This window comes from Dendrobates tinctorius, unplaced genomic scaffold (assembly GCF_039654945.1).
Source record: "Dendrobates tinctorius isolate UK_male_01 unplaced genomic scaffold, ASM3965494v1 ptg000111l, whole genome shotgun sequence".
Classification (NCBI taxonomy): domain Eukaryota; kingdom Metazoa; phylum Chordata; class Amphibia; order Anura; family Dendrobatidae; genus Dendrobates; species Dendrobates tinctorius.
Window position 1 is genome coordinate 12,254,518 of NW_027361779.1, and position 27,638 is coordinate 12,282,155.

The window sequence follows — 27,638 nt, forward strand, 5'->3', positions numbered from 1 at the left end:
TATTGTGGTTGTTTGAAGGACCTGTGGTGAGGTCACAGTCAGGTGACCAGTCAGCTGCTGAGTTTGTGGGTGTGGCTACAGCCTTATAATGTGGCCTGCTCCTGAACCAGGGAGTTGTGTGTGGGGAGGACTAAGCCTCCCATGTGTGCTGAGACTCCTGCTCTGAGTCTACAACTACGGACATTTTGTGTTATTTTGCCTGAGCTAAAAGGCTATTTGTTTGGTGTTACGTTGCCTTGTGCGTTTATGCCATGAATAAACCGCAAGCACTGTTGAAGAACCTGTCTCATATTTGTCTCCCGCTGCACCTAAGCGAGCCACATCCCCACAATTGGTGGAGAATGCGGGTAGCGGTCCCAGCAGAGACTTGAGACAGTTGCTGCATGTCCTGGGTGAAGTTTGCAGCGGGGCAACAAGTACTGCCGGGAATCATGGAGGACCTGCTGAAACACCTGGTCCAGTCCCAGGCACTGCAGCAGGAAACCAACAAGCTGTTGTTACAGCAGATCCAGCAAGGACAGCAGGAGCAGCGGCAGCAGTTCCAGCAGAGCCAGCAGGAACAACGGCAGCAGATGCAGCTTCTGGCAACCGCCATCCAGGAGGGCAGGACGAGCGCCCCAACCCCAGGTCGGGCTGATGCCACCGACGTCGAGAAGGCGGTAAGACGCGCATTACAGAAAATGACCCCTGAGGATGATGTTGAGGCCTTCCTGACGGTGTTTGAAAGGGTGGCTGAGAGGGAAAAACTTCAGCCAGAGCGGTGGGCGGAGGTACTGGCCCCATACCTAACGGGGGAGCCCCAGAAGGCGTACTTTGACCTGACGGTACAAGATGCCAGAGAGTATCCCAAATTAAAAGCGGAAATTCTCGCCCGCTTGGGGGTAACAATGACTACCAGGGCACAGAGAGTGCATCGTTGGGCCTATCACCGGGACAAACCCCCGCGCTCCCAAATGTTTCACCTGTTGCACCTGGTCCAGAAATGGCTGCAGCCAGAGTCGGCTTCCCCGGCACAGATGGTAGAGCGAGTTGTGATGGATCGGTTTGTGCATTCTCTGCCGAGACCTCTACAGACTTGGGTTGCCCAGGGTGATCCCCAAAATGCTGATGAACTGGTTGGGCTGGTCGAGAGATACCAGGGGATGGAAGGTTCCCTGGGGAAGCAGCCCATTCCGTATTGGGGGTCCCAGCAGGGGGCGGAGTCACAAAAAGGCGTGGTGCGTCCAAGGTCAAAAGGGGTGGGGGAGGCGGTGCCCAAGGTCCTCTCGGGTGTTATTTGCTGGAAATGTCATGAGCCAGGACATATAGCGGCCCGTTGTCCCCAGACCACCGAGCAGATGGACTGCAGCATGGGACGCCGTAGTTCATACTACGCATATCCAGCTTGCAGTGTGAACTCGCTACCTAACAAGGGGCCACAAGCGTGTCCCGTGAAGGTGAACGGTCGAGCAGCAATGGCGCTTCTGGACTCCGGGAGCTTGGTGACCCTTGTGAGGGCCAGTTTTCCTCTAAACATACTCCCGGGTAAAAAGATTGGTGTTCGGTGCATACATGGCGATGCAAAGGACTACCCTATGGCTAGGGTGAAGATTGAAACGGCGCATGGCACCGAGTCGCATGAAGTTGGTGTTGTTCGAGACTTGTTGCATCCCATAATTATTGGCCGGGATTTCTGTCTGTTTTGGGATCTGTGGGGGAGGGGTTCTGAGTGTGCTAGCAAGAGCAGGGAACCAATCCAACCCACTGAGGTATCGCCACCACCAGAGGCAGACGACTTTCCTTTATGTGTCCTTGTTGGGGATGAAGAGGAAGGGTCCCCTGTACCTGACATCCCGGAGTTAGGGGTGGCCGGGGAGAATTTTGGGACTGCCCAACATAGGGACCCCACACTAAGGGAAGCCTTTAACAATGTCACCATCATTAATGGGGTTGCACAAGAGCCAGGAGCAGACACAAGGTTTCCCCATTTTATGTTGAGTGGGGAATTGTTGTACCGGGTCACGAAAATAAGGGAGGAGGTGGCAGAGCAGTTAATAGTACCAGGCCCCTATAGACGAAAAGTGTTGGACATGGCCCATTCACACATCTTGGGGGGACACCTGGGGGGTGGAAAAAACCCAGGAACGGGTTGTACAGAGGTTCTATTGGCCTGGGTGTCACCGGGAAATAGTAAACTATTGCAGGTCCTGCCCGACATGTCAGTTAACTGCCCCCACATCTCATTTTCGGAACCCTCTTGTGCCACTGCCCATTATTGAGGTGCCATTTGAGAGAATTGCCATGGACTTGGTCGGTCCCTTAGTTAAATCAGCTCGGGGGCATCAGTATATATTAGTCATCCTGGACTATGCCACACGCTATCCTGAGGCCATTCCCCTGAGAAACTCCTCCGCGAAGAGTATAGCCCGTCAGCTGGTCCATGTGTTTTCCCGGACGGGTTTGCCGAAGGAGATCCTGACCGACCAGGGGACACCTTTTATGAGCAAAGTGATGAGAGAATTGTGCAGAGTCTTGCAAATTTCCCAGTTAAGGACTTCAGTGTACCATCTGCAGTCAGATGGCCTTGTTGAGAGGTTTAACAAGACACTGAAGAGCATGCTGAGAAAAGTCATAGAGGAAGATGGTAGAGACTGGGATTGTCTCCTACCGTATTTACTGTTTTCTATCCGTGAAGTTCCCCAGGCCTCCACGGGGTTCTCCCCCTTCGATCTTCTGTACGGCCGGCATCCACGAGGTCTCCTAGATATAGCCAAGGAAACCTGGGAAGCCGAAGTCACGCCCCACAGAAGCGTCATTGAGCATGTGGCACTGATGCAGCAGAGGGTTGCGAAGGTGATGCCCATTGTTAAAGAACATCTCCGCCAGGCACAAGAGGCTCAGGCCAGGGTCTACAACCGGTCAGCCAGAGTGAGGCAGTTCAATCCGGGAGACCGAGTTCTCGTGCTAATTCCGACGGTGGAAAGTAAGTTCTTGGCCAAGTGGCAAGGGCCATATGAGGTGGTGGAGAAGCTGGGAGACGTAAACTACAAGATCCACCAACCCGGAAGACGGAAGCCATACCAGGTTTACCATATTAACCTTATCAAGCCATGGCAAGATAGAGAGCCAGGGGTAACTCCGTGCTTGCTGGGCAACCTAGAAGGGGAGGTTGGAGCCGTTACCATAGCGGAGACTCTGTCGAAGGCCCAGAAACAGCAGTGCCGGGAGTTACTCCAGAAAAACCGCGACCTGTTCTCAGAGTTGCCGGGGAGCATGAAGGTGGTGGAGCACGAAATTCTGACCGAGCCACATGTGCGGGTGAACGTGAAACCCTATCGTATTCCTGAGGCCCGGCGAGAGGTAATCTCCAAGGAGGTGCAGCGTATGTTGAAGCTCGGGGTCATTGAGGAATCCAAGAGCGGCTGGTCGAGCCCGATTGTCCTGGTCCCAAAACCTGATGGTGAATGGAGGTTCTGCAACGATTACCGAAAGCTGAATGAGGTCTCCAAGTTCGACGCTTATCCCATGCCACGCGTTGATGAGCTCATCGAGAGACTTGGACCGGCCAGATACATAACCACTTTGGATCTGACAAAGGGATATTGGCAGATTCCCATGGCACAGGAAGCCAAGGAGAAGACGGCATTCTCCACACCAGACGGGTGCTTCCAGTATGTCCGGATGCCGTTTGGCCTACAGGGAGCTCCAGCAACCTTCCAGAGGGCGATGGATAGAATCCTTGCGCCTCATAAGCTATATGCTGCCGCATATCTAGATGATATCGTCATCTTTACCCCGGACTGGGAGACTCACCTGGAGAAGGTCCAAGCAGTGTTTGATGCTCTAAGAGAGGCGGGGTTTACAATAAACCCGAAGAAGTGTGCCTTGGGGAGAGAAGAAGCCAAGTACCTCGGATATGTAGTGGGGCGTGGCGAGATCAAACCCCAAATCAATAAAGTGGAAGCAATTCAGACATGGCCGAGACCTCTGTCAAAGAAGCAAGTTAAAGCTTTCCTGGGGATTGTGGGATATTACAGGAGGTTCATCCCAAACTTCGCCACAATGGCTGCACCTCTAACTGATCTGCTTAAGGGGACGAAGTCAGTGATGGTCAGCTGGTCCGAAGAAGCAGAGTCAGCCTTCCAAGAAATGAAGGGAGCTCTTTGCAAGCAACCCGTTTTGGTGGCCCCAGACTTTAAACGTGAATTTGTCCTCCAGACAGATGCCTCAGATGTCGGGATAGGAGCAGTCCTCTCCCAAGAGATACGTGGGGAGGAGCATCCTGTTCTCTACTTGAGTAGGAAGTTGACTCCTTGTGAGAGAAATTACTCAGTTGTAGAGAAGGAGTGTTTGGCCATAAAATGGGCAGTGGACACATTACGGTACTACCTGGTGGGACGGAAGTTTAGATTAATATCCGACCATGCCCCACTCAGGTGGATGAGGGAAACAAAGGGCAAGAATGCTAGGGTCACCCGCTGGTTCTTAGCCCTACAAGACTTCAGCTTCCATGTAGAGCATAGGGCCGGGAAGCTACATGGGAATGCCGATGCCCTCTCCAGAATCCCTTGCCTGGTAGGTGAAAGTGCCAAGCCCCACGGCTTTAGGCAGAGGGGGGAGGTATGTGGCAGGGCTAAGGGTCATGTAATTGATGGGAGATATGTGCCTCATAAATGGCTTGTCTCTATAATGTAAGGCATAAGTAAAGCGTACCAGATATTATTATTGTGGTTGTTTGAAGGACCTGTGGTGAGGTCACAGTCAGGTGACCAGTCAGCTGCTGAGTTTGTGGGTGTGGCTACAGCCTTATAATGTGGCCTGCTCCTGAACCAGGGAGTTGTGTGTGGGGAGGACTAAGCCTCCCATGTGTGCTGAGACTCCTGCTCTGAGTCTACAACTACGGACATTTTGTGTTATTTTGCCTGAGCTAAAAGGCTATTTGTTTGGTGTTACGTTGCCTTGTGCGTTTATGCCGTGAATAAACCGCAAGCACTGTTGAAGAACCTGTCTCATATTTGTCTCCCGCTGCACCTAAGCGAGCCACATCCCCCAGTAGATTTAGTTTTTTTTAATACCCCTTACACAGCTGGACGCTCCTCATACAGTACCATCTCTCTGCTGGTATTTTTGGTACATTTTCCCAAACATGAGGAAGTATGCTGGAACATTCCACGGATGTGGGCAGGGGGGCACAGCTGGTACTGATGGTGGTGGTGCATCGGCTGGTCCTGGCAAAAGCACAATAGCAGCTAAGGCAGGAGGTGTTGAGCCTGCATCATCGTCTGGCCCAAGAAAGTCAGTAAGGTTCCCTTTTCTTGGAGTAGGAAAACCGCTTTTAAAGCCAGAGCATCAGGAACAGGTTTTGGCGTACATTGCCGAAACAGCCACCAGCTCTATTGCCTCCTTTTCTGAACGTTCGCAACCTGCAAGCATGGAGTCGTCAGTGCAGGGTTCTGGTCAGGAAAAACACCTTTCCTTGTGTCCTTCACCCCCACCAAAAGTTAAGTATGCGGCAGCCAACACTTCAGATTACTCTATGTAGCTTTTTTCACATACCATGCCTGGGTTATCCAGTCAAATCCAGAATTCCCCAGTCCAAGATGAATATGACATGAAGTGCACTGATGCACAGCCACTGCTAGATGATTCTGCTGGTACATCGACCCAGAGCACTACATTACCCTCGCAGTCTTTTGAGCCAGAATCTGACCCTGATGAAACTCAGGTGCCCCTTCCCGCATACTATACCACCTTACACGGTGACACAGAGGAAGGTAAAGAGGAAGGTGCAGATGACTTTGAAGAGGAGGTGATGGATGACCCAGTCCTTGACCCGGATTGGCATCCATTGGGGGAGGAGGGTGGTGCTGGCAATAGTTCAGATAAGGAGAAGGATCCGCAGCAGGCATTGACATCGCAGCAGCGGTTATCTGCCAGGCCTGTAGCTGTCCAAAAACGTGGAACAAAAACTAAAAGAGTTGCAGGACAGCTTGGCCAGACGGTCAACTTAGCACAGCGTGCAAGGCCAGAAAATGTATACCATAGTAGGAAGAGTGCAGTGTGGCACTTCTTTGTCCAAAATCCTACTGATGAGGCAAAGGTTACCTGTAAGAAGTGCGGAAGGACCTTTAGCCGAGGTAAACAACTCAGAAATTTGAATACCAGTTGCATGCTTAGACGTTTAACCAACATGCACTTGAAAGCGTGGGTGGACTACAAAACCTCAGGTAGCACATGTGCACCTGCTCCGACTGAAGGTAGCTAGCAACGCTCCATCACTTCCCCCACTGTAAGACCACCGCCACCGTTAAGCACTCCACCAGTATTAAATGTGGAGTGTAGTCGCAAGGCCAAAGCACTCAGGGAATCACAATGGTTTTGCAACACAACACTGAATCTAGGCCATCACCACCAATACCATCACCAACCCCCTCTCACTCCATCCGGTCCACCGATACTTCCCCCATATGCAGCTCTCCAGTCCAGCTCACCCTACCAGACACTCTGAGTAGGACAAGAAAGTACTCATCCTCTCATCTGCATACACTTTGTTTGAATGCCTGCATTGCCAAACTAATCTCATTAGAGATGATGCCCTACCGTTTGGTTGAAAGCGAAGCTTTCCGCGACCTCATGGCCTATGCTGTCCCACGCTATGACCTACCAGTCGGCACTTCTTTTCTCGAAAAGCCATCCCTGCCCTCCACCGGCATGTGAAAGACTGCATTGTCCATGCACTAAAACAGTCAGTGAGTGGAAAGGTGCACCTCACAACAGATGCATGGACCAGTAGGCATGGCCAGGGCCATTACGTGTCCATCACTGTGCACTGGGTTAATGTGGTGGATGCAGGCTCCACTGGGGACAGCGGTGGTGGAACAGTGCTGCCTAGCCCACGGTATAGGAAAAAGTTAGCTGTAGGCTTTCGATCCTCCTCCTCCTCTATCAGCGAAAGCTCGTCCACAGAGTGCAGTCGCACGAGGACTCCATCCGCAGCTGGCAGTGTTGCATACAAGGTGTCCCACTATCGAACAGCTAGTGGTAAGCGTCAGCAGGCTGTGCTAAAGATGATGTCTTTGGGCGACAGCAGACACACCGCGGAGGTACAATGTGGTGGCCATAATACTGTATGGAGTAATATACTGTCCGTTTTTTGAGCTATTGCACAATTTAAAATAGATCAGTCATGTCATGTAAGCAGTGAAGTATTTGTCATTGTACTATACCTATATTTCTGTGCTGTATCGGAGCATTATGAGTTGTGGTATGTGTTAAAGGGGCGCACTGACACTCTTTGCCCCAGGGCACACGAAAACCTGGAGCCAGCCCTACCCCCCCCCACAACTTTAGCCAAATAACCCCCAGTTTTTAATGCGTAACTATTATTATGAAGTAAATTAAGGTTGACAAGCTTCAGTAATAAGAATTGATGTTTTTGGCATTGAAATGGGCACTGTAGGTGTGTTTACTGTACTCCACTCCCTGCCGACTTTGCTTCCCCATTGACTTGCATTGGGTTTCGTGTTTCAGTCGGCCTCCGACTTTTCCCTGTAGTCCGCCGATTTCGTTCGACCCGACTTTTGAGAAAGTCGGGTTTCATGAAACCCGACTCGACCATACAAAAGGCAAGTCGCTCATCTCTAGAATCCAGAAAATGTTTTGAATGCTTTTTTGGAGTGTTATATATCACCCAAATGTACCACAAAGCATATAAGACTTTTTAGATGACTAATTAAATACAGAAAAAATTTTGAATGCTTTTTCGGAGTGTTATATACCATTGAAATTTAACGGAAAGCACGTAATACTCTATGGATGAATAATTGAATTGAATAAAATTTTTCAATGCTTTTTTGGAGTGTTAAATACAAGCAATATTTAAGAGAAAGCATGTAATACTCTATGGAGGACTAATTGAATCCAGAAAAAGTTTTGACCATTTTTGGGGAGTTTTATACCCTGCCAAATGTAACAAAAGACACATAATATTCTATTGATGACTAATTGAATCCAGAAAATGTTTTGAATCCTTTTTGTGAGTTTTATATACCAACAAAATTTAACAGAAAGCACATAATACTCTAAGGATGACTAATTAAATCCAGAAACTCTTTTTGGAGTGTTGAATACCACTGAAATGTATCACAAAACACATAATATTCTATGAATGACTAATTGAATCCAGAAAATGTTTAAAAAATTTTAAGAGTGTTATATACCACCAAAATGTACCACAAGACACACAATACTCTATTGGTGACTAATTGAATAAAAAAAATGTTTTAATGCTTTCTTTGAGCCTAATATGCCACTGAAATGTACCACAAAGCATTTAATACTCCGTGGATGACCAATTGACTCCAAAAAAGTTTTTAACACATTTTGGAGTGCTATATACCACAAAAATTTATCAGAAAGCACATAATACTCTATGGAAGACAATATAGTAAATGTTTTCACCCAAGAAAAAGAATGTGGTCACGTGCAGCAGATATATATTTATCAACTAACTGCATAGCCCTAAGCCCTGCCTAGAGGCTTAATTCAGCCACTCTCTTTGCTCCAGCGGTTTTCTCAAGGCTAAATGCAGATTGTGTTGCATAGAAACAGAAAAAGAACAAGATCAACTGATGGTTCAGTTTCAGCACCAGTATCAACACTACAGGACACTGATTCGCTAAACTGTGCACACACAGGGCTGGACAAACTCTCTCTCCAAAAATAACTGTCTCTGAGTGAGCCAAGCGTGGCAGCGCCTGTCTTTTTATAACCTCCGATGAGGTAATCAGGCCCGCCAAACATAGTAATGCCACTACCAAGATGATTATGGCATTACAGTAACTGGCATGCAATACCTGAATGTTTATTGGCTGTGTAACAGGCACCAAACATGTGGGGTGGAGATTTGAGCTTCAAATCCGAGCACCGGTTAATGCTTGTCGAGTGGCGAACATATCCGAGCATCGAGATACTTCAGTGATATCTGAGTATCACCGAGCACGTTTTCTCATCCATACACATTACTTATCGCTCTCCATATCTATGGGTATAGAGGATGCTCTAATTAGCATTTTTACTTTGGAAACACATTATTTCTATGTATGGCCTGTATGACCTGCATGGCCCCCTTATTTTTATCAATACTTTTAAAAAGGTAATGGGAATTGAATAAATGTGGGCATTGCTTAATAAAAGGGGAGCATAAGATGAAAGGTAAACTTTATGGGTGAAATGGACAAGTGTATTGCGTCATTTTAAGGGGGAAGCGAAGGATAGCAGCATATGCTAATGTTTGGTGACAAAGTATAAATTATGACTCACAGATAAAAAATTGATTTTATTTAAACAGAAAATATTTTGGGCATTTTGTCCCATATTTTAAACATTGCTATCTTAATGGAATACAAGAATTTTTCAAACACAGATGCACAGCACAAAAACTACTACATTCAGAGCAATAATTGTTTAATTCATGAAATAAGTCTCTAGTAACTGCTTACAATTTTTCTTTAACAACATCGCATTTATTAAGAACATTTAGAAATATGGCCATGTTTCATAAACCCTTATAATTCCCAGTAAACATGACAAAACTCACATTTCTTTTGCAGCTTAAATCTCAATATTTTAGGTCTACAAAACACAATTTTTACTTCTCTCCCAAATCATGATTTGAATTTGTGATTGGAACAGCTTGGGACTGAAGCAGCAGTGATGGAATTTAAAGGTACTGAAAGTAAAGCTAATTATAGAGAAATACATCAGGCAAAGGCATAGGTTTGTATCCAAAGGTTTAGTCATACCACTAATTTTGAAGACAGATTGGTCACCTTTTACTTGCAACACTGGCTTCCTAGAATGAAATAAAGTCTTTTGTTGAAAAGTGTCATAACAGGACTCGTAACTCATTATGAGAATATGTAATTTAGGTCTTCTTTCTCTCACATCAAATAGCTCATATTCAAATAATGTGTGAGAATTTGTGAATGTAAAATGTTTTTTTTTTACACTGTATTGTCATTGAAAAACATGACTCCAACAGTCAAATATAGCACACATTATGAATTAATTTGTCATGGAACATTCTATCAACCAGAAATAGTAGTCATAATAACAAAAGCTTAGACTCTGAGGATGGAAATAGCAATGACTTTTGATAAATGTGGAACAAAAATCTAATAATATAAGCAGTAAAGGAAATAAGTATTTGATTCCTTGCTAATTTTGTAAGTTTGCCCACTGACAAAGGCATGAAAAGCCTAGAATTTTAACATTGAAAGCTAGAATATCAAAAATAAAATCCAGATAATCACATTGTATAAATTCTATAAATGTATTTGCATTTTGCAGTAAGAAATAAGTATTTGATCCCTCTGGCAAACAAGACTTAATACTTGGTGGAAAAAACCCTTGTTGGCAAGCCCAGCATTCAGACATTTTTGTAGATTTTGAAGTTGTCGCTTGGCAACTCGGAACTTCAACTTCCTCCATAAGTTTTCTATGGAATTAAGGTCTGGAGACTGGCTAGGCCACACCATGACCTTAATGTGCTTCTTTTTGAGCCAATTCTTTGTTGCCTTTGCTGTATGTTTTGGGTCATTGTCTTGCTGGAAGACCCAGCCACGACCCATTTTTAATGTCCTGGCGGAGAGAAAGAGGTTGTCACTGGTACATGGCTCCATACAATCTACCAATGATGCGGTGAAGTAGTCCTGTGTCCTTAGCAGAGAAACACCCCCAAAACATAATGTTTCTCCCTCCATGCTTGACAGTGGGGATGATGTGCTTTGGGTTATAGCCAGCATTTTTCTTCCTCCAAACGCAGTATTGAGTTACAGGGGCTTCTCACAAAATTAGAATATCATCAAAAAGTTAATTTATTTCTGTTCTTCAATACAAAAAGTGAAACTCATACATTGTATATAGTCATTAGAAAAACAGTGATTAATTTCAAGTGTTTATTTCTGCTAGTGTTGATGATTATGGCTTACCGCCTATGCAAACACAAAAGTCATTATCTTAGTAAATTAGAATAATTAACAAAAACCACTTGCAAAGACTTCCTAAGTGTTTAAAAAGGTCCTGCAGTCTGTTTCAGTAGGCTTCACAATCATGAGGAAGACTGCTGACTTGACATATATCCAGAAGGCAGTCAATGTCACACTCAATAAGATGGGTAAGCCTCAAAAGGTCATTGCTAAAGAAGCTGGCTGTTTAGAGTGCTCTATCCAAGCATATTAATGGAGAGATGGGTGGAAGGAAAACGTGTGGTAGAAAAAGGTGAACAAGCAACCAGGATAACTGCAGTCTTTAAAGGATTATTAAGAAAAGGCCATTCAAAAATTTGGGGGAAATTCACAAGTACTAGACTGCTGCTGGAGTCATTGCTTTAAGAGCCACCACACACAGAGGTATTCAGGACATGGGCTACAAGTGTTGAATTCCTTGTGTCAAGCCACTCCTGATCAATAGACAATGCTAGAAGCATCTTACCTGAGCCAAGGAGAAAAAAACTGTACTGTTGCTCAGTGGTCCAAGGTGTTATTTTCAGATGAAAGTAAATTTTCTAATTCATTTGGAATACAAGGTCCCAGAGTCTGGAGGAAGAGTGGAAAGGCTGCACAGTCCAAGCTGCTTGAGGTCTAGTGTGAAGATTCCTCAATCAGTGCCATCAGTACCATCATCATCTGCTGGTATAGATACACTGTGTTTTATCAAGACCAAAGTCAGCGCAGCTGTCTACCAGGAAATTTTAGAGCACTTCATGCTTCCCTCTGCTGACAAGCTTTTTGGAGACAGAAATTTCATTCTCCAGCAGGACTTGGCACCTGTCCACACTTTCAAAAGTACCAATACCTGGTTTACAAACAACAGTGTCACTATGCTTGACTGGCCAGCAATTTCGCCTTAACTTAACCCCATAGGGAGTCTATGGGGTATTGTCAAGAGGAAGATTAGAGACACCAGACCCAGTAATGCAGAGGAGCTGAAGGCTGCTATCAAAGCAACCTGGGCTTCAATAACACCTTAGCAGTGCCACAGGCTGATCGCCTCTATGCCACGCTGCTTGATGGAGTAATTGATGCAGAAGGAGCCCCGACAAAGTATTGAGTGCATTTACTGATCACACATTTCAGTAGGCCAATATTTCAGATTTTAAAATCATTTTTCAAGCTGGTGTTATAAAGTATTCTAATTTACTGAGATAATGACTTTTGGGTTTTCATTGGCTGTAAGCCATAATCATCAACATTAACAGAAATAAACACTTGAAATAGATCACTCTGTCTGTAATGACTCTATATAATATATGAGTTTCACTTTTTGTATTGAGGGTTATAAATTATAAATTGAAATAAATTAACTTTTTGATGATATTCTAAGTGCCTGTAATGCCAAAGAGCTCAATTTTTGCCTCATCTGACCACAGCACCTTCTCTCAATCACTCACAGAATCATCCAGGTGTTCATTGGCAAATGTCAGACAGGCCTGCACATGTGCCTTCTCGAGCAGGGGGACTTTAAACATTTATGACATAATGTGTTACCAATGGTTTTCTGGGTGACTGTGGTCCCAGCTACCTTGAGATCATTAACAAGCTCCCCCATGTAGTTTTAGGCTGATCTCTCACCTTCCTCATGATCAGTGATACCCCACGAGGTGAGATTTTGCATGGTGCCCCAGATCGATGTCAATTAACAGTCATTTTGTATTTCTTCCATTTTCTTTCTACTGCACCCACAGTTGTCTCCTTCTCACCCAGTGTCTTACGTATGGTTTTGTATCCCACTCCAGCTTTGTGCAGGTGTTTGATCTTATCCCTGACATCCTTAGAAAGCTCTTTAGTTTTGTCCATGTTGTAGGGGTTAGAGTCTGACTGATTAATTAAGTCTGTGGCAGGAGACTTTTATAAAAGTGACTATGTAAGTCAGCTGTCTTTAATGCAGGGAATGAGTTGCCAGAGCTCTTAATAGTTGGTACAGGTTCAAATACTTATTTCTCACTGCAAAATGCAAATAAATTTGTATAATTTATACAATGTGATTTTCTGACCTGGTTTGTTGCAATCCTCATAAACCACGTCGCTGGAAAATGTAGATATAACGTTTGTCCTGCAGAAGGTAAAACATAAAGTAAAAAGTCCATACAATAGTACTGGTTAGCCTACCTGGCATAGATTCAAACTTCCATGTCCTTTAGAAAAGGACATTCAATCCAAGAGACCTGCAATATCCATACATCAAGCTTTCCTTAATCTCTAGACACACCTGTGGCACCCCTGAGGGTCCAGTCACCAGAGAGGTACTGCACCTCATCCAGAGGTGTGGTATCCCACCCTCAGGTAAGAAGGGAGCACCACCCAGGACTCCTAACACTTGCACCCAACACACACCAGACTGGCCAGGAGAGGGTGTTGGAAGGCGAGTGGGAAAGGTAGGTAGAAGGGGAGGAGCTTAGAAGGTGGTGTGAGGTATGTGATCCAATCAGTGACAGAGAGGTGACAGTTAGTGGGAGGAGCTAGTCCTGAGGTAGATAGTTTGTTCTAGAAAGAGTCAGTCGGTGGCAGGACAGGACGTGCAGGATGGCAGGATGAGCAGGAGAGACGTGGGGAGAGTAAGAATCAGAGGGACAAACATCTAGAAGAAAAGAAGCTCTCAGGAGAATAGAAGGGGTCCTAGGGGCACGTGTAGAGCGATAAGCCACCCGTGGGGCCCGTATCCAGCAAAGGAAGGACCAGGCCATAGTAAGGGAGCCAGCCCCTAAGCCTAGTGGAGAACAACGACTGAGGCTCAGCTAGTAAGCTGGAGGCTGAAGTAACTTTAAGTGCTTTAGTCGCAGCTGCATTCATTCCTGGCAAAGGTAGCTATAGAGGATCCCGGGGCCTGACCCACGTCGCCCAGTGAGATTCGTGGCTGCAGGCTTGGGGACACTGTTTGCGAAGGCGCAGGGCAGGAAAGAGGAGAGATCAGCGCAGAGAGTCGACGTGGCCTAGAAAGGTGAACACAAAGAGGAGTCCTGAAAAGGTGTTCCTGATCTACCTGGGAGTTGTCTGGACCCCTTACCTGGAAAGCACAGTACCAAGTGGGCTGCCGCATGCAGGAACTGTGAGTAAAGACCCTGAAACTGCACCCAACTGTGTCCTTTGTGTCATTTACATCTCGCCTGTCATACACTGTTATCACTGTCACCGGCTCACTATTACCATCTTAGCTGCCTTGGGACATAGCTCTGCCCGTGGAGAGCTACACCATCTCTGCTGCTGCTGCACCACCGTTCCAGAGGATCTGTTTAGCAGCATCGGCTATCCCTAGCCGAATACTACGGGTGGCGTCACGATTTCTCCCTTTTCCCTACAATTATCCTACCATCTTCCCCCTCATTTGACTTCCATCATCACCACTGGACACTCAGGGCCACGGACCGGGTCACTATCACCACCCTGACACACTTCCCCTTTAAAAGAGACTGACCGGCCCGGTACCGAGTGACCCCCGGCCCTGCAGGGCGCTCCACACCCATATTCAAATTCTCTAAAAAGCTGGATATTTATCCTCTGGACTCCTCACACTCTACAGTTGTTCAATTATCCTAGTACTAAACATGGATGATTTACCCCTCTCATCACTTAGTGTGCTGGATGATTTTTCCTAGGCTTATATTACTAAAGCTAACAGCATGAGTACTAAATATCGCCACCCTAATACTTTGCCAGTGACTTTGTCACAGTATTTATAAATATATATACAATATATTTTTCTTTCTTTCTTACTATTATATATACTGTATATATATATATATATATATATATATATATATATATATGTGATATATATATATTTTTTTTTTTCTTACACATATATAGCGGGGAAAAAGTATTAGTCAGCCACTAATTGTGCAAGTTCTTCCACTTAGAAAGATGACAGAGGCCTGTAATTGACATCATAGGTAGACCACAACTATGAGAGTCAAAATAGGAAAGCAAATCCAGAAAGTCATAAGTTTGGAGTGTAAGTGGAGTTTGCAGTGTGACTGTTTGAGGTTGTGTGTGTCTTTTATACTGATAATAAGTTCAAACAGGTGCCATTACTACAGTGGAGGACAGAGGAGCCTCTTAAAGAATTTACAGGTCTGTGAGAGTCAGTCTGTGAGAATCTTGCATGTTTTAGATGACCAAATACTTATTTTCTACCATAATTTGCAAAATAAATCTTGCCAAATAAGACAAGGTGATTTTCTGGATTTTGACTCTCATAGTTGTGGTTTACCTATGATGTCAATTACAGGCCTCTCTCATCTTTTTATGTGGGAGATCTTGCACAACTGGTGGCTGACTAAATACTATTTTCTCCCCACTCTTTTTGTATATGTAAACAGTGTGCACAACTATTAGGCAAGTGGGTTTTTTAACCATATCATTTTTTTGTGATGTGGTCTAAGGATTCAACACCCTTTATCATGATGAACAAAATTATTAGGAAACTTGTTTTCCTCAGGCACAATGGGCCAAAAAAGATATTTATCTGACTCTTACAAAAAGTTTTAAAAGTCTTACAGAGAAATGCAGCACTCTTGAAATTACTAAGATATTGGAGTGTGATCATAGAACCATCAAAAGTTTTGTTGCCAGTAGTCAACAAGGTTTCCAGAAACATTCAAAAACAGCCCAGCCACAGTGATGAAAGCTCAGCTGTCAGAAGAAAATTAAATATTCTTTTCAGGAACCTCCCTGTTTCACTCATAGAGTCGCAGCCGGGGTGGCTTCAGTCAATGTTCAATATATAGTGTGCAGCGGCTATAAGCATGCAATAGCACATTGACTGTCAGTTGACTTTTGTACTGATACACTTCAGAGACAGCTGTAAGTCAATGGTTGTGCTTACAGCCACTGCTCACTATGTACTAAGCGGTGACTGAAGCTGTGCCGGCCGCTCCTCTATGACAAAAAGCCAGAGGCTGCCAGATAGAATAAAGTTAAATTCTTCCAGGTAGCTGAAGTTGAGATGAGATGAAAGTGACTCTTAATGCGCCTGTGGTTGGGTCAGTAATGGCTATGGACCTCCAGTTTGACTTTGACACCAACAAGGAGGAGGTGGGATACTACTATGGGCTGGTAGTGTAAAAGATGAGCTAGTTGGACCTTTTCGGGTTGAATATTGATGCAAAATCAACTCCCAAAACTACTGCCTTGTTTTAGAAGACATTTTCTTCAAACAATGCTACAGAAAAAGTCTGCATATTTTAAGTAAACCTTATGTTTTATGCACAACAATGATCCATTGCATGCAGCGAAGCAATCCACTCCTTTGGCTTACAAATACTGAGGTAAAATACTGACCAAATACTGAATGTGTGAACGTAGCATAAGGGTACGTTCACACTGAATTATAAAAAATTGGTCCAATTCTCATCCAGAAAAGTGGTAAGACTTTTTCTCACTTGTCATCTGTATGCAGCTATTAATAATTTATAAAACAATTTACAGTTTCCTATGCTAGAGAATTGTGATGTACAGTGGGTACAGAAAGTATTCAGACTCCTTTAAATTTTTCACTCTTTTGTTTCATTGCAGCCATTTGGTAAATTCAATAAAGTTCATTTTTTTCACATTAATGTACACTCTGCACCACATCTTGACTGAAAAAAACAGAAATTTAGAAATGTTTTCAAATTGATTAAAAAAGAAAAACTGAAATATCACATGGTCATAAGTATTCAGACCCTTTGCTCAGACACTCATATTTAAGTCATATGCTGTCCATTTCCTTGTGATCCTCCTTGAGATGGTTCTACTCCTTCACTGGAGTCCAGCTTTGTTTAATTAAACTGATAGGACGTGACTTGTAAAGACACACACCTGTCTATATAAGACTTCACAGCTCACAGTGCATGTCAGACCAAATGAGAATCATTAGGTCAAAGGAAATGGCCAAGGAGCTCAGAAACAGAACTGTGGCAAAGCACACATCTGGCCATGGTTACAAAAGAATTTCTGCAGTACTCAAGGTTCCTAAGAGCACAGTGTCCTCCATAATCCTTAAATGGAAGTAGTATGGGACCAACAGAAGTCCTCCTAGACCTGGTTGTCCAGCCAAACTAAGCAATCGTGGGAGAAGAGCCTTGGTGAGAGAGGTAAAAAAAAAACCCCCAAGATCACTGTGGCTGAGCTCCACAGATACAGTAGGGATCACAAAGTCAACTACCACTGCAGCCCTCCACCAGTCGGACATTTCTGGCAGAGTGGCCCGATGGAAACCTCTCCTCAGTGCAAGACATTTGAAAGCTCCATAGAGTTTGCTAAAAACATATGAAGGACTCCCAGACTATGAAAAATAAGATTCTCTGAGCTGATGAGATGAAGATAGAACTTTTTGGTGATAATTCTGAGTGGTATGTGTGGAGAAAATCAAGCACTGCTCATCACCTGACCAATACAATCCCAACAGTGAAACATGATGGTGGCAACATCATGCTATGGGGTTGTTTTTCGGTCTCTCCACACCCCCCTTTTCCTCTTATTGTGGACCTGCATCTATATGGCTTTATTATAAGCCTCTTTTTGAGCTACTATTGTGATATTGTGACTGGGATTATTCTTATCCTTTTCATGGCTATTATGCCTTTTTCATTCACCTGCATTAGACCGTCAGTTACCAGGTTGGTTGTATACCTATTTCCTCTTGTGAATGCAAGAGAATCATATCATTCTTTTCGCATTATGTGCCGATTTACATATGTGCCTTATGTATTAGTTAGCTCAACTATCGTTGTTGATGGTGGATTTTCCACAGATTTAATTCAAACTAGGGGGTGTAGTTTGATTGCTATGTATAAATATTTTTCATTGGTTTTAATGTTTGGTCATGTTTGCGGTGCAATAAAGGTTTTTCTATTTTACATTGTGGCTGTGCATACCATTATTGGTCTCGGCTTTTCTCTTCTTTTCTCACATGTTTGTATGGAGACCAGGTTTTGCACCCCATTTGCATATCTTTACTTCATTAATTGATAGGTCTGCGCCCACTACTCTATTATCACTATGGGGTTGTTTTTCAGCTGCAGGGACAGGACGGCTGGTTGCAATTGAAGGAAACATGAATGTTGCCAAGTACATAGAAATCGTCTATGAAAACCTCTTCCAGAGTGCTCTGGACCTCAGAGTTGGCTGAAGATTCACCTTCCAACAAGACAATGACCCTAAGCACACAGCTAAAATAACAAAGGAGTGGCTTTAGAACAAATCTGTGACCATTCTTGACTGACCAAACCAGAACCCTGACCTAAACCCAATTGAGCATCTCTGGAGAGACCTGAAAATGGCTGTCCACCAACATTCACCACTGGAGAGGATCTACAAGGAAGAATGGCAGAGGATCCCCCAATCTGGGTGTGAAAACCTTGTTGCATCATTCCCAAGAAGCCTCATGGCTGTACTAGCTCAAAAGGGTGCTTCTGCTCAATACTGAGCAAAGGGTCCGAATACTTATGACCATGTGATATTTCAGTTTTTCTTTTTTAATAAATTTCATAAAATTTCTACATTTCTGTTTTTTTCAGTCACGATGGGGAGCAGAGTGTACATTAATGTGATAAAAATGAACTTTTTTGAATTTACCAAATGGCTACAATGAAACAAAGAGTGAAAAATTTAAAGGGGGTATGAATAATTTCCTTACCCACTGTATGAGGCAGTGAGGGGGATCATATGCGAGGGTTGATATGTGTCCCCCAGGATGCGGATGGAGTCTTATTAAACCTGCTGGAGCACCGTGTGTTTACAGCAGAACAACTGTGAATCACAAGGCAAAATAAAAGAAAGAGTGGATTGGGTCCAAGTAGTGACTCAGTCAGATTTTTAGGAAAACCCATCAAGGGCTTTTATTTTTAGAAGGATTTGCAGGTTTGGTAGTGGGGTGAATCTTTCTCTCCACTCCTGGTTTTGGAAGTGGCTCTATGGCCACAATTCCATTTAAAGTTGTCATTTTGTCTTGGGTGTATCAGTTTGCAGTTTGCAAGCTGCAGAGCAGGAGGCTCTGTGCAACCTAGCTGTGTGGAGCTAAGGCTGCTTTCACATTTGCTTCTGTTTGCGCAGCGTTTCATCTGCAGCAATCCGTATGCGTCATGTTTCCCTATCTTTAACATGGTGTATGCAGGGGCATGCGATTGCATCAGTTTGCATGCGTCAGCGTATGTGGATCGCCCACCCAGGGCTGTGGGGTACTCGGCACCGGGCCCGATGAGCTTCAATGGTAGATGTCACGACAGCTGGGACCCGGCCCGTGGCCCTGGGTGCCCATTGTAAAAGGGGAATGTTCAGTGTGCTTATGATGGTTAGAGTTTATGAATGAAGGAGTCGTGACGCCACCTGTGGTGTTCGGCAATGAAGATGTTAAGCCGACGCTGCAGACAGATCCTCTGGGACAGATGGTGTGGTGCAGCAATGATGTTATAGCCCTCCACAGGCAGGGCTGTAGTCCCAGGGCAGAGTAGGTGAAGTGACATGTAGATGGTGTAGTGTCAGGCGCGGGGGGGAATGTAGCAGTGCCGAGCAGGTTGACGCAGGAATAAGTGGAGGACACCAGGGCATGTAGTTCCAAAGCTTTACTCACAGTCTGTTGTGGCACAAGAGCCCGCATCCGTGCCGTGTCCTCGGGGTCAGGAGCTCAGCCAACTTCCAGACAAACTTACCCAATCCTACACTCTTCCCGCTCTTTTGGTGTAAAACTAAACTCCACCCGCCTCCCAGCACGCTTCGTGTTCCAAGCAGGGAGCCACTACTATGTTGTGTGGGATGCAGGTGTTGGAGTGTGGTCAGGTGTCTCCACCTTACCTGGATGGTGGGGTACCACACCTCAGGAGGAGGTGCAGTACCTCTGTGGCGACTGAACCCTCAGATATGCATGCGTTGTTTTTTGGTGCGCAGCGGTGTCCTGCTAACACAACATGTTAGATTTTTGGAAGTGGCAACAATCCGTCAAATATGCGCATTCATGTGCATGCGGTTTAGTGCGTCAAATAAACGCATTACTGTCTATGGAAACGCATGAGTACACAAGGACATGCATACGCACATGCATTCTATATGCATGCATTTTTTAATGAGTTGGTCCAGGAAGTGATTCATCCACCTGATAATTGAGAGCTCTATAAAAGGAATTGTGGACACAGCAAGGCCATAACTCTCTGGACTCTGAACGATACCATAAGACTGGCTATGTAAGTATAATGCTTTTTCTGTTCCTTGTAGACTGGCCGATTCTCCCTGGCACAGTGGGTGTCTCCTGGTGCAACTGTTTTCTCGTGGTCGTCTCCTGGTGCTGTGGTTGGCTCATGTTGCTTCTGTCTGTCCCTGGCCTGTGCTGACTGCTGAGGTGTTGAACTACTGCCTCTAATGTAAGTATTGTTGTCCTTTTTTTTTGGTCTACATTTTTTTGGGATCCTTACAAGTTTAATTTTTCTTCTTTTCTTTTCTGTAGTGTTTCACTTGACTGCTGCCTGCTTTTCAAAATGTCCTCAAGTGAAGAACAGACTTCTTCCCAGGGTGGACTGGACAAAGATGATGTAATCACATTTGCTATACTGATTGGTATGTATTGACTGGCAACACTCCACATGTGTTAAATCATGTAATTTCATTACAGGTACCTGGCAGTGATGAAGAGCAGGAGTAGTCCAGTGCAGAGGATTCTTCTCAGGGTCGTCGGGCTCATGTGTCTCAGGAGGAAAGACGGGGTGTAAGTATTCCTTTCATCAGATTTGTAATACAATTTTTTTTCTGTTTTACTTAAAATTCTTTTTTTCTATTTTATCTATAGGTTTCACAATGGGTAGAAGCCACACTGGATATAGACAACGAACATCTAATCCACCTTGTGCAAGAGCGAGTACCGCTGTGATACACCCGTGACCGTCAGCACACTGACAATGTGGTGATTTGACGGCTCTGGAAAGAAGTGGCAACATCGCTGCTACCTGGTTGGGACCGTGCCATGCTGCGTGCCAGAACAGATTTTGGTAAGTATTGCAATGTGGTCTGAAACAGCAGTGAACCTGTGAATGGATGTGCATTGTTTTCTAATTATTTTCTTTTTCCCCATTCACAGTGAAGCAAATTAAAATTTGTTGGAGCTCAATGAAGGACGGCTTCAACAAGGACATGAGAGAGGAGCTTTGGGTTCGAAGTGATTCTGCTGCAAGGTTCCACAAATACAGGTACCACCAAGACCTTGCCTTTCTGGGGCTTGCGCTTGTTTAATTATTTTCCACACACAGAACCTGGAGCAGCACAACAAAAACTTGATTTTTTTCACTAATGTTTTTCTCTTTTCCACACAGAACCAGGTGCAGCACCACACAACCCGGATCATCCTCAATTTAAGCGGCCCCTCATCTACCAACCACTGAACAGATGCAGTCCCAGTCATCCACCAGCGATGTAGCAACCTTGCAGGCTTCACAGGCTGGGGAAGAGGCAGCTGGTCCATCAGGTTTTCCCCTCTCCCAGCCCTCTGCTCTGCTTTTGCTGGGTCTTCTCATCAGCAGCAGAGGGCCTGGGAGAGGTCAGGTATGCCCGAGTTTCTGCAATTAAGCTCGGTCTTCCAGGATGGGGTCAGGTTGATTGCTGACAGAGTGAAGAGTGGGTTCAAGGAAGTCAACAATCGCCTTGACCGTCTGGAAGCCGACTATAATTGACCAGCGCAACATCACAGGTGCATTTTAACATACCAGGTATGTAATGTTTGACATTACAGGTATGTTTTAAACATAACAAAACAACAGGTACAAAACATAACAGGTACATTTAACCCCTTAACGACCAGGGGTATTTTTGGTTTTACATTTTCATTTTTCCCTCCCCTTCTTTCCAGAGCCATAACTTTTTTAATTTTCCATCTATATGGCCATGTGAGGGCTTATTTTTTGCGGGACGAGTTGTACTTTTAAATGACATCATTGGTTTTACCATATCATGTACTCGAAAATGGGAAAAAATTCCAAGTGCGGTGAAATTGCAAAAAAAGTGCAATCCCACACTTGTTTTTTGCTTGGCTTTTTTGTAAGGTTCACTAGATGCTAAATCTGACCTACCATTATGATTCTCCAGGTCATTACGAGTTCATAGACACCAAACATGTCTATGTCCTCTTTTATCTAAGTGGTGAAAAAAAATTCCAAAGTTTGCTAAAAAAAAAAAAAAAAAAAAAAAAATTTGCGCAATTTTCCGAGACCCGTAGCGTCTCCATTTTTCATGATCTGGGGTCGGGTGAGGGCTTATTTTTTCCGTGCCAGACTGACGTTTTTAATGACACCACTTTTGTGCAGATATGTTCTTTTGATCGCCTGTTATTGCATTTTAATTCAATGTCTTGGTGACCAAAAAACGTAATTCTGGCGTTTTGAATTTTTTTCTCGCTACGCCGTTTAGCGATCGGGTTAATGCTTTTTTTTTATTGATAGATCGGGCGATTCTGAACGCGGCGATACCTAATATGTGTATGTGGGATTTTTTTTTACTGTTTTATTTTGATTGGGGCGAAAGGGGGGTGATTTGAACTTTTAGGTTTTTTTAATTTTTTTTATTTTTAAACATTTTTTTTTTTTTTACTTTAGGCATGCTTCAATAGCCTCCATAGGAGGCTAGAAGCATGCGCAACCCGATTGGTTCTGCTACATATGGGCGATGAGCAGATCGCCCATATGTAGCAGATTTACTGCTGTGCTTTCAGCGCCGTCCACCGGGTGGCGCTGAAAGCCTTATGCCTGGAACAACCATAGAGGTCTCATAGAGACCTCTGGTTGTCCAGGCAACGTGACGCCGACCCCCGATCACGTGACGGGGGTCGGCGATGACGTCATTTCCGGCCCGGCGGCCGGAAATTCTATTTAAATGCCCGCTGTCAGCTTTGACAGCGGCATTTAACTAGTTAATAGGCGCGGGCGGATGGCGATTCCGCTCGCGCCTATTGCGGGCACATGTCAGCTGTTCATAACAGCTGACATGTCCCGGCTTTGATGCGGGCTCAGCGCCGGAGCCCTCATCAAAGCAGGGGAAATGTCTGATGACGGACTGTGTCCGTCATTGGACATTAAGGGGTTAACTTAGCGGCTTAAATCATTTCATCTTGTCATGCCACATGTCCATTATCCGAAACAAAGTAAGCGGCAAACTTATTCCTCATCTGGGCAACTTCCACTGTGGTTCTCATAGGGTGAAATTGGTAATCATGCAATGTGACAGGTTCCTCAGGTTGTAAGCTTGGTAGCTCTTTTACCATGATGTAGTAGTGCAGGACAGCACATGCTTTCACAACCTCATCAATAGTGTCAATTTTTAGATTAATGGATGTGCACAAGAAGCGCCATTTCGATAACAGCAATCCAAATGCACACTCCACGGTTCTTCGTGCCCTTGACAGTCTGTAGTTGAAATTTTTTTTTGTGTGATTTAAGTTCCAACTTGAGTATGGTTTAATGAGGTTGGCACACATTTGGAATGCCTCATCACCACCAACAACAAAAGGCATTGGCGGTCCATCAGTGTTGTGCAGAGGTCATGGTGGTGGAAAACTAAAATCATTCCCATACAGACGTTGACCCATGTCTGAGTTTTTGAATGTCTAAGAGTCATTGCCTCGTCCAAATGAGCCAATGTCCATGGCAACGAATCTACAATCCACATCTGCAATAGCCATTATAACAATGGAAAAATATTTTTTATAATTGAAGTACTCTGTTCCACTTCCAGATGGTTTCATAATCCTAATGAGTTTGCCATCTACAGCCCCCACACAGAAAGGAAAATTGCAAATTTCCTAGAATTTGGAAGCATTTTCAATCCAGAGTGCTCTTGTGGGTTGGGGGAGGAATTCTTGCCGCAGAATGCCAACTAATGCACAAGTCTCTACAATAATCCCAGAAAGGGTGGATACTCCAATCCAGAATTGAAAATGTAATGAGGACAATGTCTCTCCTGTAGCCGGGAATCTGCGGAAAAGAAAATGAAAAACAAAAATCAGTACACTGCTTAGGGTTAGGGATAGGGTTAGGCACAGGGTTAGGGATAGGATAGGGTTAGGGTTCAACACTGCGTACCTCAGTGTGACCAAGAGATGTTCCACAGCAGGAATTGCTCGACAGAGCTGTGTGTCCTGCCTAGCAATGAATTCTTGGACATGTAGCAGCAAGTCATGGAAGCTCTGTTGCAACATCCTTGTGTAGTCAAAAAGCTTCTCCGGGTTTTGCTGCAGCTCGGTGTACAAAGAGTGGTAGATTCCACTGCTCTCTTTGAGTTCAAAGATGGGGTGTTGCCAATAGAGACAACGACATCTTCTCAATCTTTCTCGTCTTCTGTGTTCTTGTCAAGCAAAAGCAAAGGCAGCAGCCAACTTCAATTGTAAAACCAGATCTTCTAGGAAGCTGTCCAGGTCAAGATCAATCTTGCAGATAGATACAGCAGCCAAAGATGAGGATTTCCTCTGTGTAGTGTGTCTATATATATATATATATACACTCACTGGCCACTTTATTAGGTACACCTGTCCAACTGTGTGTTAAGACTTAATTTCTAATCAGCCAATCACATGGCGGCAACTCAGTGCATTTAGGCATGTAGACATGGTCAAGACAATCTCCTGCAGTTCAAACCGAGCATCAGTATGGGGAAGAAAGGTGATTTGAGTGCCTTTTAACGTGGCATGATTGTTGGTGCCAGAAGGGCTGGTCTGAGTATTTCAGAAACTGCTGATCTACTGGGATTTTCACGCACAACCATCTCTAGGGTTTACAGAGAATGGTCCAAAAAAGAAAAAAAATCCAGTGAGCGGCAGTTCTGTGGCCGGAAATGCCTTGTTGATGCCAGAGGTCAGAGGAGAATGGGCAGACTGGTTCGAGCTGATAGAAAGGCAACAGTGACTCAAATTGCCACCCGTTACAACCAAGTTAGGCAGAAGAGCATCTATGAAAGCACAGTGCGTCGAACTTTGAGGCAGATGGGCTACAGCAGCAGAAGACCACACTGGGTACCACTCCTCTCAGCTAAGAACAGGAAACTGAGGCTACAATTTGCACAAGCTCATCGAAATTGGACAGTAGAAGATTGGAAAAACGTTGCCTGGTCTGATGAGTCTCGATTTCTGCTGCGACATTTGGATGGTAGGGTCAGAATTTGGCGTAAACAACATGAAAGCATGGATCCATCCTGCCTTGTATCAACGGTTCAGGCTGGTGGTGGTGGTGTCATGGTGTGGGGAATTTTTTCTTGGCACTCTTTGGGCCCCTTGGTACCAATTGAGCATCGTTGCAACGCCACAGCCTACCTGAGTATTGTTGCTGACCATGTCCATCCCTTTATGACCACAATGTACCCAACATCTGATGGCTACTTTCAGCAGGATAATGCGCCATGTCATAAAGCTCGAATCATCTCAGATTGGTTTCTTGAACATGACAATGAGTTCACTGTACTCAAATGGCCTCCTCAGTCACCAGATCTCAATCCAATAGAGCATCTTTGGGATGTGGTGGAACGGGAGATTCGCATCAGGGATGTGCAGCCGACAAATCTGCGCCAACTGTGTGATGCCATCATGTCAATATGGTCCAAAATCTCTGAGGAATGCTTCCAGCACCTTGTTGAATCTCTGCCACGAAGAATTGAGGCAGTTCTGAAGGCAAAAGGGGGTCCAACCCGTTACTAGCATGGTGTACCTAATAAAGTGGCCAGTGAGTGTATATATATATGTATAAATCTCATGAGACACGCCTACTGGGTGTTTGATGTCAAGGAAAAGCTACTGGAAAAAAATTGGAAATTTCTAACGCATGTGCATAAAAAAATGCAAGCGCATGCAAAAACGCATATACACGCATATAAACGCTGCGTTTTTTGGCATCATGTGTAAGATGATGTGGATAAAAATTGCTGTGTTAACATGCATTTGCATGCGTTTTTGCATGCGTTTGAGAATGCGGATGATATGCTGCAGAATCAAACACAAATGTGAACCTAGCCTAACACCGAGCAAGGGACTTCAACGCGGCTGACGCATCCAAGAGGCAAGACGGTGCCATTGGTTTTTGAACACAGACTGTATTGGTGGCTGCCATCTGGAGGATATCACTCCTGTATTTGAGTCTGGAAAATAAGGACAGTGTTTATGTTGAAGCTTCTGTGGTCCCTGCCTATCTATTGCACTGCACCAACCCCATTGCGCTACAATAAGTACAAGTTCATCTTGCTTTGGAGTTGTTGATGGTTGTGTCATGGCTGCTGACATCAAACCCAAGCCCAGGGATTAGTAATGAAGAGGCTTCTATAAGACACACACATTACCTAACCCATAGTAAGATTCTACTAAAGACACACACAGATAAAAGTACTTTATTTGAAATAAAACTGTCCAACCCTCTTTTACCCATTCATTTACTAAGATTTAAAATAAAAAAAGCATATTCCTCACCTGTCCGACAACAATCCCTATGTCCCACTATGCGTTCCAACTCTGATACATCTGGATTGCATGGCTGAGCACTGGCATAATGCGACCACTCAGCCATGAATCCAGGAAAACTCAGCTGCAGCTCCAAACAGTGACATCATTAAGATGAGAGGAGTTCATAGTTGACAAACTCCCGTGACCTCACTGACATAAGTGCTGGATGCATAAAAAATTTCCCATAAACGCGAACATCAGTGAGGTCCCTGAAGTTCATCAACTAAGAACTCTGCTCATCTTATTGATGTCTGCTCTCGGCGCTGTAACTGAATTCTCAGGCTCAGCTCAGTGTCTCCAGGATTTACTGCTGAGCAGTCACATTATGCCAGCACTCAGCCATGCAATCCATGTGGCAGAGTTGGAACGCATTGTGGCACAAATGGATTATCATTCAACAAGTAAGGAATATGGTGTTTATTTATTTTTAATTTTCGTAAATAAATGGGTAAAAGAGGTTCATGGAGTTTTATTTCAAATAAAGGACTTTATTCTGGCTGAGTCTTAATAACAATATGACCATGGGGTTAGTATTGGGGTTATCTTATAGACCCCTTTCCATTACTACCCTGGGCTAGATGGCAGCTAACATTGCAAAGCTGTCAAAAATCCCATAAATATTACCCCACTTGCCACCACATCGTGGCAAGCAGGAATAGCTGAGGCAAAGCTCCAGAATTGACACATCTAATGAATGTGCCATTTTTGGGGAGGCTGAGGTTTAGTGTTATTAGTCTGGTGAGGGAGAAAATATCCATGGCCCTTTCCTAGGCTGCAGCTATCTGTTAAGCCTTTGCTGATTATTGAATATAGGGGGGACACCATGTATTTTTTTGGGGGGGTCTCTTCTATAATATCCAATAAAGACCAAGCAAACAGTTGTGAGATTACAGTATATTTATAGCCTGGGAACTGGATAGTGGCCCTGTGATGACACAGCATTTTATCGTAATTATCCAGACATCTATTTTCAGTAGGCAAGGAGGCATAGGCTATTATCTTTATGTTGACTTTTGAATTTGTGTGTTTTTTCTTTGGTTGGACAAGAAGCACAAACTATTGTTTGTATGAGCCTTTAACATTGACTTTTGAGTTGATGTTTGTTGTAACTTACTGTCTGTTATCTTGGATGACAGGGACACAGGGTAATTGAAGAATAGATGTTTGTT